At 52.6% G+C, this 16,435-nt stretch overlaps 1 long non-coding RNA gene across 1 annotated transcript; it reads left to right on the top strand.

The window, feature by feature from the left end:
- The first annotated feature begins 851 nt into the window (after positions 1–851).
- LOC308072759 lies at positions 852–14,574 on the top strand. The gene is made up of 3 exons (XR_013931781.1): positions 852–2,258; positions 3,344–3,414; positions 6,578–14,574. It is a non-coding gene; the product is annotated as an uncharacterized lncRNA (long non-coding RNA).
- The last annotated feature ends 1,861 nt before the right edge of the window (positions 14,575–16,435 follow it).

The following is a 16,435-nucleotide window of genomic DNA, read 5'->3' as shown; positions in this document are numbered from 1 at the left end:
TCTGTATCTGTCTCCAAATTATTACCATTCCCTTATCAAATCCCGAACAAACTGAGAAAAGGCTCGGGGAAGGATTCCATGCTGCCTTTGGCTTTTTTCCTTTTAAAAACTAGCTGCTTGATGAAACATTAAGTAAGCGGCAATACGTTGCTTTGGTCTCTAAAGAAGAGACTGCGTAACCCATTTAATGTACCATGAAATATTATTTAAGAGGGGGGGAAAAAAGAAAGAAAAGTTGTCAGACATCGTTACTGCTGGTTTTTTCAGGAACTTCGAACACTAATCATTTCACACATAAAATTTACCAGGTAAGCAAGGTCTCGTGATGCTGACAAAAAACGCTTGAAACACATCAAGGGATCAGAGAGCGTGTTAAGTAAACAAGAAAACAAAGTGCACTCTTCATTTCTAAAACAATAAGGGGAAAACTGGTGCTTCTTCATTTCAGAGCAATCACGTATTACATATGAAGCTTTTATGTAAATTTTCCTCCTGCTCCTATACTTGAAATAGCATCTTGCGAAAAGCAGCACTGAACAGTATGCTGCATTATAGCTGGAAAAATCCTACTTAAGGGCTCCTGATGGCAAACTGTCAATCAGAATTCCCCAGTTGTTATGAACTGCTCATTTCTGAAGTACAGCAAACAGAGGTTTAATGATTGGAAGTTTAATGGCATTTTGTCTCACGCATGGTTTTGAAGTATCTTCTGTTGTTTGAAGAGTTAAATATGAATATTCAAATTGCTGCTCAGCCACTGCTCTGCACTCCTGGGCTTCTCCACTGGCAGTGCTGAGACTGCAGAGAGGACCGAGCTGCCCGAGTTGCCTCTCACAGAGGGAGATCCCGCAGACCCTGTGGGTGAAAAAATAAAGCAGGAAATTTGGGTGTGAAAAGCAAAAAGCACGTAACTGAGCTTTTGTCCCAGATTTATTTTGCACTTCTGCTGGAAGGATGAGAGAAAGGCAGGCCAGCGAGTGTGTATTAACCAATATTGAGAGAAGTGAATGCAGGCATGGTAAAGGACTCTCTCCTTTCAAGACTGGTTCAATTGTTTTGAAATATCATACACCTCGGTGCTAAATAGATACATAGACACACGATAATATTATTTAGCAATTTTTCATTAAACATGAAAACAATTTAAATTAAAAACACTTAAAGATTGTTTTCCTGTTATTAGGGATGTGTTAGAGAAAGGCTAAGCCTCTCATTAAGAGACGATTTTTTTCGTTTGTGTTTTTATTATGGCTATACAAAATGGTTTTATGTTTTCCTTTTTTTTTCCTGCATGAAATAATGTAAATTGAAACAATCAGGTGACTGATTAATAGGCTAGTGGGAAGAAAAGAAGTGCTTGTTGCATTTTATTTTTTTGCATCCTTTTTTAACAACCCTGCATATATAAGCATGTGCCTTTCAATTAGATAGCATGATTTATGAAGTCATGCTCAGGACTAGCCAGGTTGTTGACTCAGATTAGAGCTATGATGCCAGCTCATTCCCTGGTGACAAACACTGACTGTCCTTCCCGCAGCCAGGCACCCCTGGCAGCCTTATGAAAAGACCTTGTGGTTGGCAGAGCACTGAGCAGGAAATGAGGTCCTCTCCGGTTTGGGACAGAGATGACTGGAGTTACAGAAAGCTGTAAAGCAAAATCAGCATCCCCTGAGTCACAGGCTTTAAGCTCTAGGGGACCCCGCAGTTCCCGGCACGACCTGGCCCACCAGCGCTGCATCGCCTGCGCCCTCCGGCCCCCCACTGACCCCCCCAGGGCAGCACCCTGCCAGACTGCATGCCCACCCTGCCATGAAGGGATCCATTTCACATGGGAGAGGGGAAGCAAAGGCACAGCGGTCCCCCCACCTTCCCCACATGCCCCAGTCCGGTCCTGGTGCTCAGCACCCTCCCGAGGGAATGCCTTTCTCTCTCATCCCCACCAGAGAATTTCTGGCACATCACAGGGTGCTTTTCTAACGATATTACAACAAGGCATTTATCTCGGCCTATGGCTTGGGGGTCTTTTGTGTGGCCTCCCCTCTTCTAGGAATTTCACAGATAAATCACTGGAAAGCAGGAAATCTGTAAGACCTAGTGGGAGGCTCTATGCTGTGTCTGCCTCAGCACAGACAGCTGCGGACCGCAGTGCTCATTGCCTCGTAGGTGCTGCAGCAATGCCGACACCTGGACCTGGAATGGGGGGACTCACCCCCCGGTCTCAAAGATCTCTGAGCCGGCAAGCAAGCCCCTGGAAGGAGGTTAGAAACTCTTGCTGAATTCATGGAGAAGGACCCCCTGATGCTCTCCGTGTAACACTTTCAGTCTGAATTCCCTCAATGCAATTGAAACAATAATATTTAGACCATTTGGGGCTGAGATTATTGCTCTAATAAATTGTTTTTTTATTGGTTCATTGTGGCAAATAAGCCCCCGATTGCTTTTGCTTCTAATCAGCATGGAGAATGCATTCCGCTGTAATTAAATCCTGTGTAACTGGGCACTCCGTGTTCGCTTGTCTCTTAGCTTGCAGTGGTATGAGATACAGTACATCAAACGCTATACTGTACACGATAGGCACCCTGCCAGCCCGGGGAACGATTATGCTAGCTTGCCTTTAGTGTGCTTACAAATGCATATAGCTGGAGCACGTCCGGAGCAGCGTGCATCGCTTGGGAGACGTAGGAAAGTTATTAGAGGAGGAAGATGGCCCGAGATAAGGTCTTTTCTCTCGAGGAAGGTTTGACCCCCCTCTCTGAAAAGGCTGCGAGAGACGCGGGGCCGTCCCCGCCGCGGCTGCTCTCTCCGCCGCCGGGGCTGGGGCCGGGGCGCCCGGGGCAGCGGGTCCACTCCGCCGGCGGGCCGCGGCCGGGCTGCCAGGCGGGCAGTTTTGAAGAGTCGATCTTCATAATACAAATCCCCCGGCTTCGCCTCCCCGCCAGCGGCGCGAGCCAGCTTTTTAATTGAATCCCGGGGATTTGGCCGATGCCGAAAGCCCCGGTTCGGGCCCCAGCGCCGTGCGCCCCCCCCCCTCCCCGCCCCCCCCGTGAGCGGGCCCGTCTTTCGAGGGTTGATCTCTCGCCTCCAAAACCGGGGCGGGGGAGGGACACACACACGGCCCTGGGGGCCTAGGTGAGCCCCCCCCCCCTCCCAGCAGCCAGGAGGCAGCGAGCGGCGGGCTGGGCGCACCCCGCGCAGGGCAAGCGGTGCGGGGGCGGGGGGCAGCTGGCGGGGCCGCGGCGAGCTCCGGGCTGCTCCCGCCTCTCGCCCGGGCAGCGCTTTAGGGGGGGCTCAGGCCGGATCCTGCCCATTCTATACATTAATGCTCTTTTCTCTCCGGCTGCAGGGAAGCAGGCCAGCGGATAATTACCCCTCACCAATCCGCAGAGCTGGCCTAATCCGAAAGCTCAAGTGCCCGTAAGTAAAACTTCAGGAAAAGTTATTGAAACTGACAAATACAGGGTGACAAATAATCAATAAAAGCCCAGTCCCACATCCTTTATTGTTTCCAGGCACTAACAGCAAGTAATGAAACCTCGGCGAGGACAGGGGGAGGGACCAGCCCGGACCGGGAGCTGAGCTGGCTCCTGGAAAGCCCCCGGTTAAAGAAGCCAAGGGAAGGACCCGGCAGCACCACGGGGCCGGTCCCGACCCCATGTGAGAGAGGAAAATGCCAGGGCCCCCCTTCCCCCACCCCTCCCGCCGCCCGGTCGCTGGGCCGGGAGCGCTCCGGCTGGGCAAGCCCGAAAGGCGCCGGCCCCGCGCCGGGAGCTGCTGTCCGGCCCCGCTGCACCCCGCACCCCGCCGCACCCCGGCCCCGGCCGCCCCGAGCCCCGCAGCACCCTGAGTCCCGCAGCACCACGGCCCCGCTGAACTCCGCACCCCACCGCACCCCGGCCCCGCCGCACCCCGGCCCTGGCCACCCCGAGCCCCGCCGCGCCCCGCAGCTCCCCGCAGCCGCGGGCAGCCGCCACCCACGGCCGTACTTGGCGCACCCGCACAAGCCCCCAAGCGCTCTATTCTGCTTTCCAAAATCTATAACGTATCCGGACACCGAACGCGCTGCTCCTAATTAGCATTTCGGCCCTGGGCTTTCCGCGCCTCAGTTCCTGAAGTTTCAGCGAAGGACGCTGGGCAAGATAAATCCGTGCTGTCGTTTCTCTCCCTTTCTGTCTCTCCGAATTAAGTTCTGATCTATCAGTTTAAACACTGGCCAGAAAGTTGATTCACTTTCTGTTAGGATTTCGGGTTAAACCGGGGGCTCCTCCAGTGTCTTAAACCTTTTGAGCTGTGTAAATGAACTGCAGTGTCACATAATCGATAGGGAAAACTCAGCTGTCACAGATCCGAAAGCAGCCTCCTGCCACAGCAATAACGTGATTTGGCATTTCAAAGTTTGGAAACGTGCTGTCTGCACGTCCGGGACGCGGGGAGGGAGAGCCGGGCAGAGGGACAGGGGCGATGCGCTGGGGGGGGGCGGCGGGGCCGGCGGCCCCCAGCCCCGGCATCCCGCACCGCGGCACCCGCTGCCGCTCCGCCGCCGCTCCCGCCCTCCCCGACACACGCTGCGAAAGTTGTTTCCCAACTTTGGCGTTTGGGGAGGGTTGACCCAGAACAAATCTCAGTGTCTCGGTGGCCTTTCCAAAGCGACCGTGCCCCCCCGCCCCGAGCCTGCGGGACGTGCCCATCTGGAGCGCGCACCGTGAGAGCAACTGTGCTGCGTACAGCCACCGCGGCCATCAGTCACTGAAAGCCACACGCTTCAGTGGGCCGGGAATAAAACGAAGCCCTGGTGACGCCTGGTTAAACCACTGACCCTCCTGCGAGGGCTGCAGAAAGGGGGGAACGGGGGGGGAGGCGACCCCCTCCCGGCAATCCCAACTTCGGGGGGCTTCGCGCCGGGCTTTGCAGGGTGGTCCCCGCAGCGCCGTGCCCCTCTGACCGGAGCTGGCAGCGCCCTGCCGAGGGGGCCTGAGCTGGGCCGGGCCGGGGGGGGCCCGGGCAGAGCCCCCTGGGCCGCAGCACCGCAGGGCGGGGGGAAGCCGCAGCTCCCGGGCGTGAGTTTCCCACCGAGGCGCCCAGGTCTGGGTGGGCCCGGGTGGGATATCGGCCTGCAGGCAGGGAGCGCTCCAAGGGGGGTGACCGCTGCCCACCGCCCCCTGTCCCTCTGCACACCCCGACTTACTACCCGGGCACACGGGCAAGAACACAAGGTATACAGTGTTCAGGTGCCTTCTGGAAGGGGAGGGCTTTAGCTTCAAATTAGGAAGCTCCCTCAGATGAACGAGAAATTTCTCTTCAGTCGGGCCACGCTGTTTGATCATATCTTTGTGATTGTGTCCCCGCCACAAAGGGACCCGTAGGCTGACTCAAGAAATAGGATTTCAGATAGTTCGGTTTGACATAAAGAAACTGTTGCATTTGGAATATTATAACGCTCTAAAGGGGAAAAATAAAACCTCTGTAACTGAGACAAGGAGTGTGCTTAAGCACCGCGATGTTTCAATCCCCACTTGGATATAACTTAAGTGTCCTCTGGCTCACAGTAATATACCCTCCAACCTTGAGGCTATCCAAAAGGGGGGATTTAATGAGGCCGAGTTTATACACTTATATAATTTAGAGGTTTTGCTGTACCTGTAAAATGACAATTGGTACATGTGTAGTGCAAAAGAGCTGAAATCCCATCCAGGGTCCAAGTTGGCTTTTTCTGAAGGAGCTGTCATTTCCTGCAGGGGGGACACAATGAGAAGGCCAGGAGCGATGGAGCTCTGATCTCCACCAAGGAGAGATAACCACCTGATTAAAATAGGCCTCTTGTTCCCTCGTTACCCGATCGTCGTGTGAACTTACCTTATTTACAATTATAGGCAATGAGTGAGTCACCCAGATTGCAATACACCTATAGCTTTGGCTTTAGCCCTCCCTTTGTTATCAACACCATCAAGACGGATCTCTGGACCACTCATAACATGGGTGCACAGCAACGCTCTTAAGGGAGGGGGGATGTGTACATTCAGAGCCATATACGCGAGCGCAGCATGTACATCCTCCCGCTGGGAACCGAGCAAGAGGCCAGGCCCAGCAGAACCGGGCTCTCAAAATCAGGATATTTACAGTACCCAGGCGCATGTGAGCACCCCAGGAAAGCAAAGGGGCACCACACTGCACGAAATACGATTTCGTACTTAACATCTGGTATTTGCTCATTTTCTGGGTGGACCCAGGCACGGCAGCTGCCGGAGGACACCCTCCCTTCGGGTCAGTCTGGGGCCCAGACATGGACCAGTGTCATCGGACAACGACATACATCTCCGCTAAGATCTAATGCACTTTGTTCTCCATTTTAATATTAAATGGTGCAGTGTTTGCCAGATTATTATCCCACTATTGCCTGTGCATTTGTCTCTTATGTCTAGTGTCTGTCATTACACAAAGCGTCTTGAAGAGCTAATTTCAAAAGACAGAAAGTCTACACTTGCTATAAAAGTCATTAAATTAGCATGACAAGCATAAAGTTCCTAGGTTATAATTTGGTTATAGATCTGAAATCTTCCCTGCTTTCTCTCTCCACTTGAAGGATGAAGGCTGCAGCAAGGCACTGACTCGAAGTTAGGACAACTGAGCTGCAGAGCACACGGTGGAGGAGCGGGGAAGAGATGCGGGCTCCATCACCACCTTTTTGGCAGTGCAGTGGGCGACAAGAAAGATCTCTGGTTTCCCCTCCCAGCAGCCAGAGAACGGTGTGATCAGATGCTCTTCTGCTACAACAGGTGGGGAAAAAAAATTAAATACATCTCGATGCATTTCTCATCGATTAAAAATGTTGTCTGAATAGCAGGAAGCGCCCTTGCCTTTTAGATCCCACTAAAGGCTCAGACGGGAGGATGTGTTACGAAAGCAGCCATTGGCTGTTTGCGCTAAAGCTGCAACGCATCCCATTTATTTTAATTGCTTCTTCATTTCGGAAGAAGGCTGGGGAGAGGAGGGGAAGAGCTGCTGCTGCCAGCGCCGAGGGTACCCGCACGGCCGGGGCCGCAGGAGCAGCCGGCGCGCAGGACGCGGCAGCGTGGGAGCGCCCGGCCCCGCCCGGCCGCGCATCCTCGCCGTGACATGTTGCATTTCGACAACAAGAAAACCAGAGAAGAGATTGGGCATTCAGACGCGGTATTCGCAGAAGAGGCTGCCCTGGTAGTTATTTACGCTAAAAATCTGCCGTCATTTTTTTTTTCTTTTTTTTTCCCCCTCACCAGGTGCGTTTCTGCGGGCTGATTTATTTGCTTTTAAAGAGGCACGCTGCGAATTGTGGAAGCTTTCCATTTACCTTTTCTTCTTTAAGCGTTTTAATTATCATCACTGACCTGTAGGTATGCCTACAGTATCAATGTCCCTTTTACATCGCTGCCTTCCCTTTCTCTGCATGTTTCTGCTATTTAACACTTGCTACCTTTGCCATTAGAGTCCTAGAGTGACCCCCATGGGTATCTTTGAAAGAAAGACCCTCTGCATTCCAGCACTGCCTCCTTACCCAAGTAATAGCAAAGGGACCATTCAGACACATGGACCACACTGAAGCATTAATTAGGCTGATGAAATCCATAGAAATGTATGGATTCAGCATAATCGAGTTTCTTCTGCTGACTATAGTTAAGGAATACGTGAGCAGCTGGGAGAATAGAAAGTACTGTTGGGGTGAAGTCATGCATGTAATTGAGTATATTTAACATAACCATTTTAATGATCGGTGATTAAAAGTGCATCTACTTAAATTGTATACCTCTGCAATTTGTCCATATCAACTTTAGAGCACACACAAAGAAAAGGTCGTCATATAAATTTATAAACAAGATCCCTTCCTGGCTACACATGACTCGAGCTGGAATGATAACTCGGCAGCGGAGAGGGGGGAAAAGGCCTTTAGCGAGCAAACAGCTACGCCAGTGCGATATTAATTAATCACTGGTTTGGCCCCCTTTCTCTCCTCTGCAGTCACAGTATTAGAAGTGCATAATAAGTGAGTTTTCTTTTCACCCGTAATTATTTATAACAATTAGATCACTCGGGGAAAAAAAAATCCCTGGGTTTCTTTCCCATATGAAAGGAGTATCTCTTCCCTCGCTTGCCAACGCTGTGTGTACCTACCTGTGTGTGTGTGCGCCCATGCATGTATTCAAATAAAACGGTTTGGGGGTTTGCTCTGGGGATTTTTTTCGGCAGCAACGTTGCCGGACACCCAGCGATAAAGGTTTAAACTTCTCCCCTCGCTGAAGTTGTGCGCGGAGAGGCGAGGGGCTGGTGCTTGGGGGAGACAGAGCTGGTGGGCACGGCCGCGTCCCCCCGCAGAACGGGAAATTAGCAGGCGGGATCTGCTTGTGGGGACGGGATCCCACAAAGCCCACGCGTTGGGAAGGCTGAGTGTCTCTCGCCTATTCAATCTGCCCAGGCTGGTTGCAGCGAATAAATAGAGTCATTGTGGAGCCCATACACAAACCGACCCAACTCCCTCCCCCACCCCTTCTCCCCCTCCCCCCGTCCCTTTATGCTTAAACGCACACAAATCTGCAACTGCTCTGCACTAAGAGGAGCCCAAAGTTTTCTTCCCTTTGCTGTACGACGCCTGTAGGAAAGGTTTATTCACACGTATGGAAGATGTACTTAATGGCAGAGAGACGGGAGTTCACGCTGGGTGAGGGAAAACAGGAGCCTGTCAGGGGCAGGGCCAACCCTGCCCTCTCCCCGCCGGGCATCCCGTTCCCCGCCGAAGATAACGGTTCAAAGTAGCCAGATGCATTAAACAGCCACAATAAGGGGCGGGGGTGGGGAGAAGGTTCACTTAAGTTTCTGGTGGAAAACTTAAATCGTGCTGTCTCCCCCTCTCCCAGCATCGCTGCAAGGTGAAATCCATTTGGAGGCATCCCTGCCAAGCGGCCCGCGGCCGGCGGGGCGGGCGGCAGCTCCGCGCCCGGGGAAGTTCCTCCGTGCAAGAGAATTTGCAGCCTTGAAAGCATATTTTTCTTCCAGCTATGGTGGCACTTAAATGATAATGTAGGCAATGAAACTGGGGAGATTTATATCTTTTGGAAAGTAGGACGAGCCAGATGGTAATAGCGTCATTAACAAACAAACTTAGGATCTGCAAGTGAAGCTTGAAATTGGGAAAGAGATCTGGAGAACAAAAGGAGCTGCTGTTGCGGGGGGGGGGGGGGGGAGTCCTTCTTCTGCCGGCCAAATCTAAGAGCACATTCTGGAGGGGCTGCTCCTGCCCAGTGCTAGATAATAAACGACGGCTTTTTCCTCCCCTGTTGTGACTGAGAAAGAACAGAGAAAACTTTTGCAGTAGGCAAATGTGGCATTTATTTATGTGTAACCCTTTGTAGTCTCAAGTGTCCCAAATGGGCCTTTAATTCAAATCTCTAGTTTGATACGGAGGAATCGCTTCTCCCAAGTTTATTTTAGAGAAACAAAGCGCCACTTGTGGAAGTCGAAGGGCCAAAAGTTCAGTAATTATTTTTTTGAATTAGCAGTAACGAATAAATATTAAAGGTTAAACGTTATTTGCGAGAGAGTGGAAACATTTGAGGGATTCATTGCGTCCTCTCGTCTTGTGTGTGTCCCCCTCGTCCCCCCCCCCAAATGCTCACTGTTTGCTGGGAGGCACCGGCACAGCAGCGGGCAGAGACCCCATGGCAGGGTCGGGGTGCCCTCCCCGCTTCCCTTTCCCCCCCCCCCGGGCCTCTTCCCTACATAACCCTCCGGCTTTGCTCTCTGAACCCACGCCGGGTGTTTCTCAGAGGCCAGCAGAAAGGCCTTCAGCACAGATTCACCCAGCAGAGTCCACCAAGAGCAGAGACCCACCAGCTCCAGGGCTTCAGCAGGAGGGATGGGGTGTTTGACTCCTAAATTTTAAACAGTATGAACCCAAAAGCCATAGAAATTTGGAGGTCTTTAGAAGACCCCCCTAGCTCCCTTCTAGAGTAAAGTTAGTGGTTATTAGATGATTAATGATTTAAAAGATGCCTGTTAACAGCTCCAAGTTGAGAGACGTGGACCCACGCTCTAAAGTAAAAATCTAACGTGATTTTTTTAAAATGTGCTGGAGATCTTTAAAAGCCCCGAGGACTTACCCTTAAGGCATTATTCAAAGAAAAAAAACCTGAGACTGGCGGTTCGTCACAGGCAATTGTAAAGGGTTTCAAAGGACCGATCAAACGAGTTGGAGAGTAATCTACATTAAAGTCCGGATGGCAGTGTTACAACATGCACCTGCAGGGTATTTGCTATCCGTGCCCCTTACAGAGCTACAAATCACCATTAAAGAAAGCTGCTTAAGCTTCCTCCTCGCTTCTAGAAAGACTTATTCGGGCTCCTTCACTTTGATATTTATACATCTTGTTATTGATAAGTGTGGGGCTGTTCAGCGCTCCCCTCCCCCTCCCGTACTGTCCCCGGGCACTTCTGCACCCTCCCGCCCCCCGCGCAGGGCTCCGGGCGGGTGCTTAGGGAGCCCGGCCCCACGAAAGACACGCGTGGTGCCCCCCCCCCCTCCGCGGAAACCTGCGAGGTGCGGGGGCCGGGAGAAGTTTTATTTTGTTTTATTTAACTAGTTTCGCCCCCAGCCGGCGCGGCTCTCCCGGGCGGGCGCTGTCACCGGGGAGACCGGGGCAGCCCGGGCCGCATCGGCACGCTGCGTGTCCCGGCGGATTTTCTCACAGTTGCGGGAGGCGCAGACATGGAAATGAGCTCATTAGGGGGGGAGTGGCAGCCGCCCAGGCTCCCCCGCCCCCGGCCCGCCGTACCCCGGGGCTCCGGGCGATCTCTCTCCTGTGGATGTTTTTTGGGGGGAAGTCGCGGCAGTTTCATCCATCGCTGGCAGAGCCCCGGAGCGGGTGCAGTTAACCCTTGACACGCCGCGGGGCCGCTGCTGCCGGACGAGAGAGCCCCGGCGACCCCCGCTCCGCCCTGTGTCCCCCCAGCGCTCCCACGGGCCGCATCCAGCGTGCGCGGTGCTCCCCCCGCCAGGTGATGGCAGCGGGGAAAGGAAAGTTGTAAAACAAACGAACAATCCGGGAAGGGTAGAACGAAAAAAAAAAATAAAGAGGAAAAAAAAAAGAAAATCAAGACTTTCCACCCACTCGAGAAGAAAAAGGCCTAAAGGTCAACAAGGATTCACCCACCGCTTCCCATGGCGCAGGCAGGGCTGCAGCCCCGAGTTACCGAACCTGGGTTTGTTTGGGGGGATTTCAGTGATCCCACCTGGTTTTCAATACTTTCCTCGCGTGGGCTCTTGCAAAGGAACAAACCCCTCACCCTACCGCAGGTGTGAGGCTGGTGGCCTCGGGGACGGCGATGCCCCGCCACGGCCCGGCTGAGCGGATGGGGGGGCGGGGGGAGCCCTCAAGCACAGCACCGGGGACCCGCATGTCTGCGATGGGGGGGTCCTGCCCCGGGCAGCTGTGGGAGCACCCCAGGAGGGAGCAGTAAGGGGCTTCGCCGCGCTTGCTGCGGAGGAGGATTTAGCTAGTTTGTGTCAAAAATTGCCAAAAAAAAGAAGAAAAAAAAAACTAACAAAAAGAGTGACAGAAAAACAGAAAAGGAAAGGGAAATATCCCGAATGCGGTGTATCTGCCCCATCTCTTGAGCCCCTCGGCAGCGCCCGGCTACGCGGAGGGGTGGGACACACCACCCTAACCCCCCGCCGGCAGGGCCCTCAGCGCGCATCAAAGCGCGCATTGTTGGGGCTGGGGGCGAGCCGGCAGGACGGGGCAGGGGCTCGGCAGCGCTGCCAGCGCCAAAGTTCGCCAGATCAGCTCCTCTCCGCGGCATTGCCCTCGGAGGGGCCGGCGGGATCCACTGCCCCAGCCGACTGATCCCGGCCAGGTCGCCTCAAGCGCAGGGGAAAATCCCGCGCAACGCCCGAAGCGCGGAGCGCTCCGCAGAGCAGCGCGCAGCCCAGGGCCGGGGCATCAGGCCGGGAGAGCGAATGCGCGCTGGGATGCGCGTCCCGCACCCCACCCCCGCCAAAAGTCGCGCACCTTTTCCCTCGGAGCAATCCCGGGGGGATCCCTGTCCCCGGAGTCGTGCCCCACAACGCCGCGCCGGGCAGGCTCATTGCTGATGTCTCGGTGGAGCCGGGAGGGTTTGGGTCAGTTGGGCCGGACAAGGAGGGTCGGACAAGCAGGACCCCCCCAGGGCAGCGGGTAGCACATGGGGGGGTCCGCTGGGGGGCCCGTCCCGCCGCCCCCCCGGGGCTAGCAGGCTCTGGCACGTTTCCTTGCCACATAACGGCGTGCGCAACTTGCAGTCACCTCCAAACTGTTGCAAAACAAACCGCCGGCACGTTTACAGGGCTGGCAAGACGGTGGAGAACCGCAGCGCCGAGAGCCCCAACGCCCCCGGCCCCCCCCTCCCCCCCCCGCCGGCCCGACACCCCCCCCCAGCCCGCAGCTGAGGGGGGGGCTTGGGGCTCGGAGTGAGCGAGGGGCGAGCGCGCCTTGGGCCAAGCACTAATTTGGTGTGTACGCTTAAGCCTGCCATGTGAAGTGCTGTATAGCAACGAGGGGAAAGGGGTGTACTTGCGACTGGAAGATTTAGGTTGTTGCTAGGATGTGAGAACAAAAAATCTTCAATAAGTCGGGGAGGGGGGAGGACGGGGCAGTGGGGGAGGAAGGGGGGTTACAAGGTTTGTCACAGGGAAAAGTGCAGACATCTGCTGGAACTTCCATATCTAAGCTGTTCATTTACAGGAGCCAACTTCTGAAATCTCCACAATTAGATCTGCATTGTTCTTTCTCAACAACACTGCCTAGAAAGAAAAGGTCTTCTCTGTCGGGGCCAATCCAACGAAGCGTTTGACGTTATTAAATAATAAAGCGATTGTGATTTACATTGTTGTTCAGAAAAAGGGCCAATTATCCACTGTTATGTTGCCATAAAGATCATATTAACTCGAATTAGTAATCAAACAATATGCTAGCGTTAAAAGTATAGAGAGGACAACGCGACCGGTCTTGTTCCATCCTCACTTTTCCTTGTAAAACTAGAAGCATAAATACACTTGAAAGAGGCGCAGAAACTTCATCCTTAACGGGAAAAAAGTGAGAGAGGTACCAGCGTTTGTGATTAATGGTCCCCCATGTTGCTTGTTTTTAATTAATTCAAATCCATCCAAATCTCATATTGATTTTTCTGTTTGCAAATTAATTCTTCTTCTGAATATCATGGGTAAATGTTCCACGACGCTCCTCGAATCGGCACGATTTTTTGTTGATGTAAGGTTGGGTTTGGGATTGGAATTTTCGGGAGCTTTTTCGTTTGGGTTTGTTTGTGGGTGTTTTTTTTTTTTTTTTTTTTTTCCCAGAGCAATGTTTTTACAAGGCGTTTGAGTTCAATCCAAAGACGAGTCTCACCGCCACCAGAACGCAAACCCAGCCGCATCCTTGCACTCCAGCAATTTTCCCCTGCCATAATCAAATCATTATTTTTATTAAAGCAGTTATTAGGTTTATAACTCATTTGCCACTTAAATTTGTGCAACCAACCAAGGCGATCTAAATAGGTTTGAGTTGCCCCTTGGGTCCGGGATGTAAGCGGTAAGAAGGAGGATTAATTATGGGTGTGTGCAGCAAGAGGACACAAAGGCTATCAAGTGGCGCGGGGGAAGCAAGTGGGAAACCCGGAGCGGGGGGGGGGCAGTTCGCACCTCGCCCCCCGGCGCTGCCGGCCACCCCGCGCAGCCCCAGCCCGGGAGGGACTGGGCACCCCCAAAGCCCCAGCCTTCCTTCTGTTACTATCAAGCTGCAACGGGGCGAAGGCTGGCGCTGGGAGAGCTCCAACTTGTTGGCAGTAAATAGGGCGCTGTCAGGTGATGATGCTCTGGCGCGTTTGAAACATCCCGAAAACAGAGTGTAAACGATCTGTATTTTTCATATAGGCGCATCTATATGATCTCTTCTCTCCCATGTAGACAAGATCCCTTCTTTTGTGCGTGGAATGACAACATCTGACCCCTGGAAAAGCGCTCCAGGCACCCACGGGCATCTGACTGTTATTTCTAATGTCACTTATTGCCAACACGTTTTGTTATCAGTTGGGGGGGGGGGGGGGGGGGGGAAGGGGGAGTTTACTCGGAGCTCAGGTAATAACTGGTTAGCTGTCAACTTCTGCCGTTTAGCAGGATTCAGGCAAAGAATGCCTTTGCCATACTGTTCCAGGAGCTGATGCTATTTGTTACCACGATTAGGGGGAAAAAAGAACTTTCACAGTAACATGGTTTTTTATAAGCAAACGCCGAGGAATTTTCCTCAGCGTAATGCATCAGCAAGTATATCCAAAAGAGCTTAATCTACTTCTTGCAGGATAGGTGCAAGAGGAATCAGCAAGGGCTGCTCCGGGATGCCATGAAAATCCCGGCTCATTGGCTTGGCCGCGATAGGACGAGGCACATAAAATGCGAGGCGGAGAGGGACAGAATCAATCAGCCCTCTTGGCTGAGGAATGAGCCCTCGCTTTGGAAATAATTTCGAATAAAACTTGAGTAACCAAGTGTAACCATCTAGCTTCCTCTGAACGGATCGCCGGGGGGGGGGGGGGGGGGGGGGCGGGGGGAGGGAGAAAAAGAAAAAAAAAAACAGTGAGGGAAATAAGCCAAGAAAAGCCAATCGACCGAATTAATAGGAGTGCAAAGTTTTTATCCTTGTATAAGGTTAATATATTAAGTCAAAAAGGAGACAGGTTATCTCTAAACAGGATTAATATGCGTTCATGTATAGGATTAGACCATCTCATCCATTTAAAAACAGTGCCACTCCTCCTCCTCATATCATTTTATTATATATATATATATAAAAAAAAAGAAAAGAAAAGAAAAAAACTTTCTCCGTTAGGAGCACTTGGAAAACGCGTTTTATTAATCGAGAGTCTTTTTTTTTTTCTTCTCCCCAATCAAATGCAACTGATGGTCCTGAATGAGCCGCCTTGTGAGGAAACGGGCCATTTTTTAAAACCTGTGATCAAAACAGACCTGTCTTCAGAGAGAGCACAGCAGATTTAAATGTTGGTCAAAAGGAGTCACAACTGTTCATTAAAAGCAAACCCTAACTAGTGCTAATGTATAGCCATTTTGTGAGCTCAGGACTGTGGAAAGAGGCGAAAAAAAGTCTGAGAGTGTGAGCTGATGCCGTGCTGGCTGGCAGTGTGTGGTCTATTGTAGGGAATGTGCTTTTTCCACTGAACAGAGAGCCCCCCTCTTTTATTCCCCAGCTCTACTGCACCTGCACTGGATCAGGGAGCTACTGCCATTCACCACATCAACAGAGAAGACATCTCTGACAGCACTCAATTCATTACATTTCTTCCTGCTTTTCAAACCAACACACACACCAAAAAAAAAAAAAAAAAAAAAAAAAAAAAGGAGTATTGCCAATCAGTGCCGGGGGGGCAGGGAAGAAATCTTACAATACTTTATATTCGCCACTCATTTTGGATTTCATTAGTCAGAAAACTCACTTCTTAGCCAGTTACAACTTTTTCTTTCTTCCTTTCTTTCTTTTCTTTGCTCAGGGGCTGCTGGAGCAAGGAGCTGGGGCGGGTGCCACCTCCCGCCCCGCGGCCGGGGCAGCTCGGCGCCCCGGCCCCAGCCAGCCGAGCGAGGGGCCGATGGCGGTGTCCCCAGGAGCAAGAGCCACAAGTTTATTCATAATTCATGGTAGCAGAGCAGCCTGCTCTCGGGAGACGGGCGGAGAGGAACGGCCCAACAGACCCAAGTGTCCGCCAGCACTCGGGGGGGGGCGGCGGGGGGTTACGGGGGGTGCTGGGCCGGGGCCGCGGGCAGCTCCGGGGCCGCGGGGAGGGGGCGCGCCGCCCCCCTCCCTCCCCGCCCCCCCCCCCCCCCCCCCCCCTCCAACCCCTAACCCGGGGAGAAAGTTGTTATCGGCAAAACTTCCTCGAAGGGGGCTCCGGCGAATTTCGGGTTAGTTCGGTTTCTTCAAGAACCGTTTTTCAGAAGCATTTGCAAGCGAAAGAAACCGAGCCGAGGGGGTTAGATTCAGGTATTTGATCTCGCCGGATCCAGACATCTAATTAGAGTGGCCTCAGCGACTGAAACGGTGTTAATTCCCATTGTTCCCCGCTCAGATCCCCTGGACCTCCACCGCTGGGCTTCTCTCCTTTTCAAAATCCAAACTAAAAATCTTTCTATTTGAAACAAACAAAAAAAATTAAAATTCTGTATTCCCCCCGTTTCTGGCCCATTTTCCTCTATCGCGAGCAAAAGCAAACACTCCTGGGTATTTTTTCTCAGACGCTGGCAAAGAATCACACCCCCTCAGTGGGCTCTTAACAGAAATAAATCACAAGGAGCTCTTGCCTACCTGAAAAGTAGGAGGAAATCCGATTGTCTGGTTTCGGGTGTAATGTGTATATCGATAAGGAAGACACAGCC

Source organism: Falco punctatus (genome assembly GCF_963210335.1).
Source record: "Falco punctatus genome assembly, chromosome: 13".
NCBI classification, from domain to species: domain Eukaryota; kingdom Metazoa; phylum Chordata; class Aves; order Falconiformes; family Falconidae; genus Falco; species Falco punctatus.
Note: the sequence above shows the minus strand (reverse complement) of the source record. Positions and strands in the feature narration are given on the sequence as shown.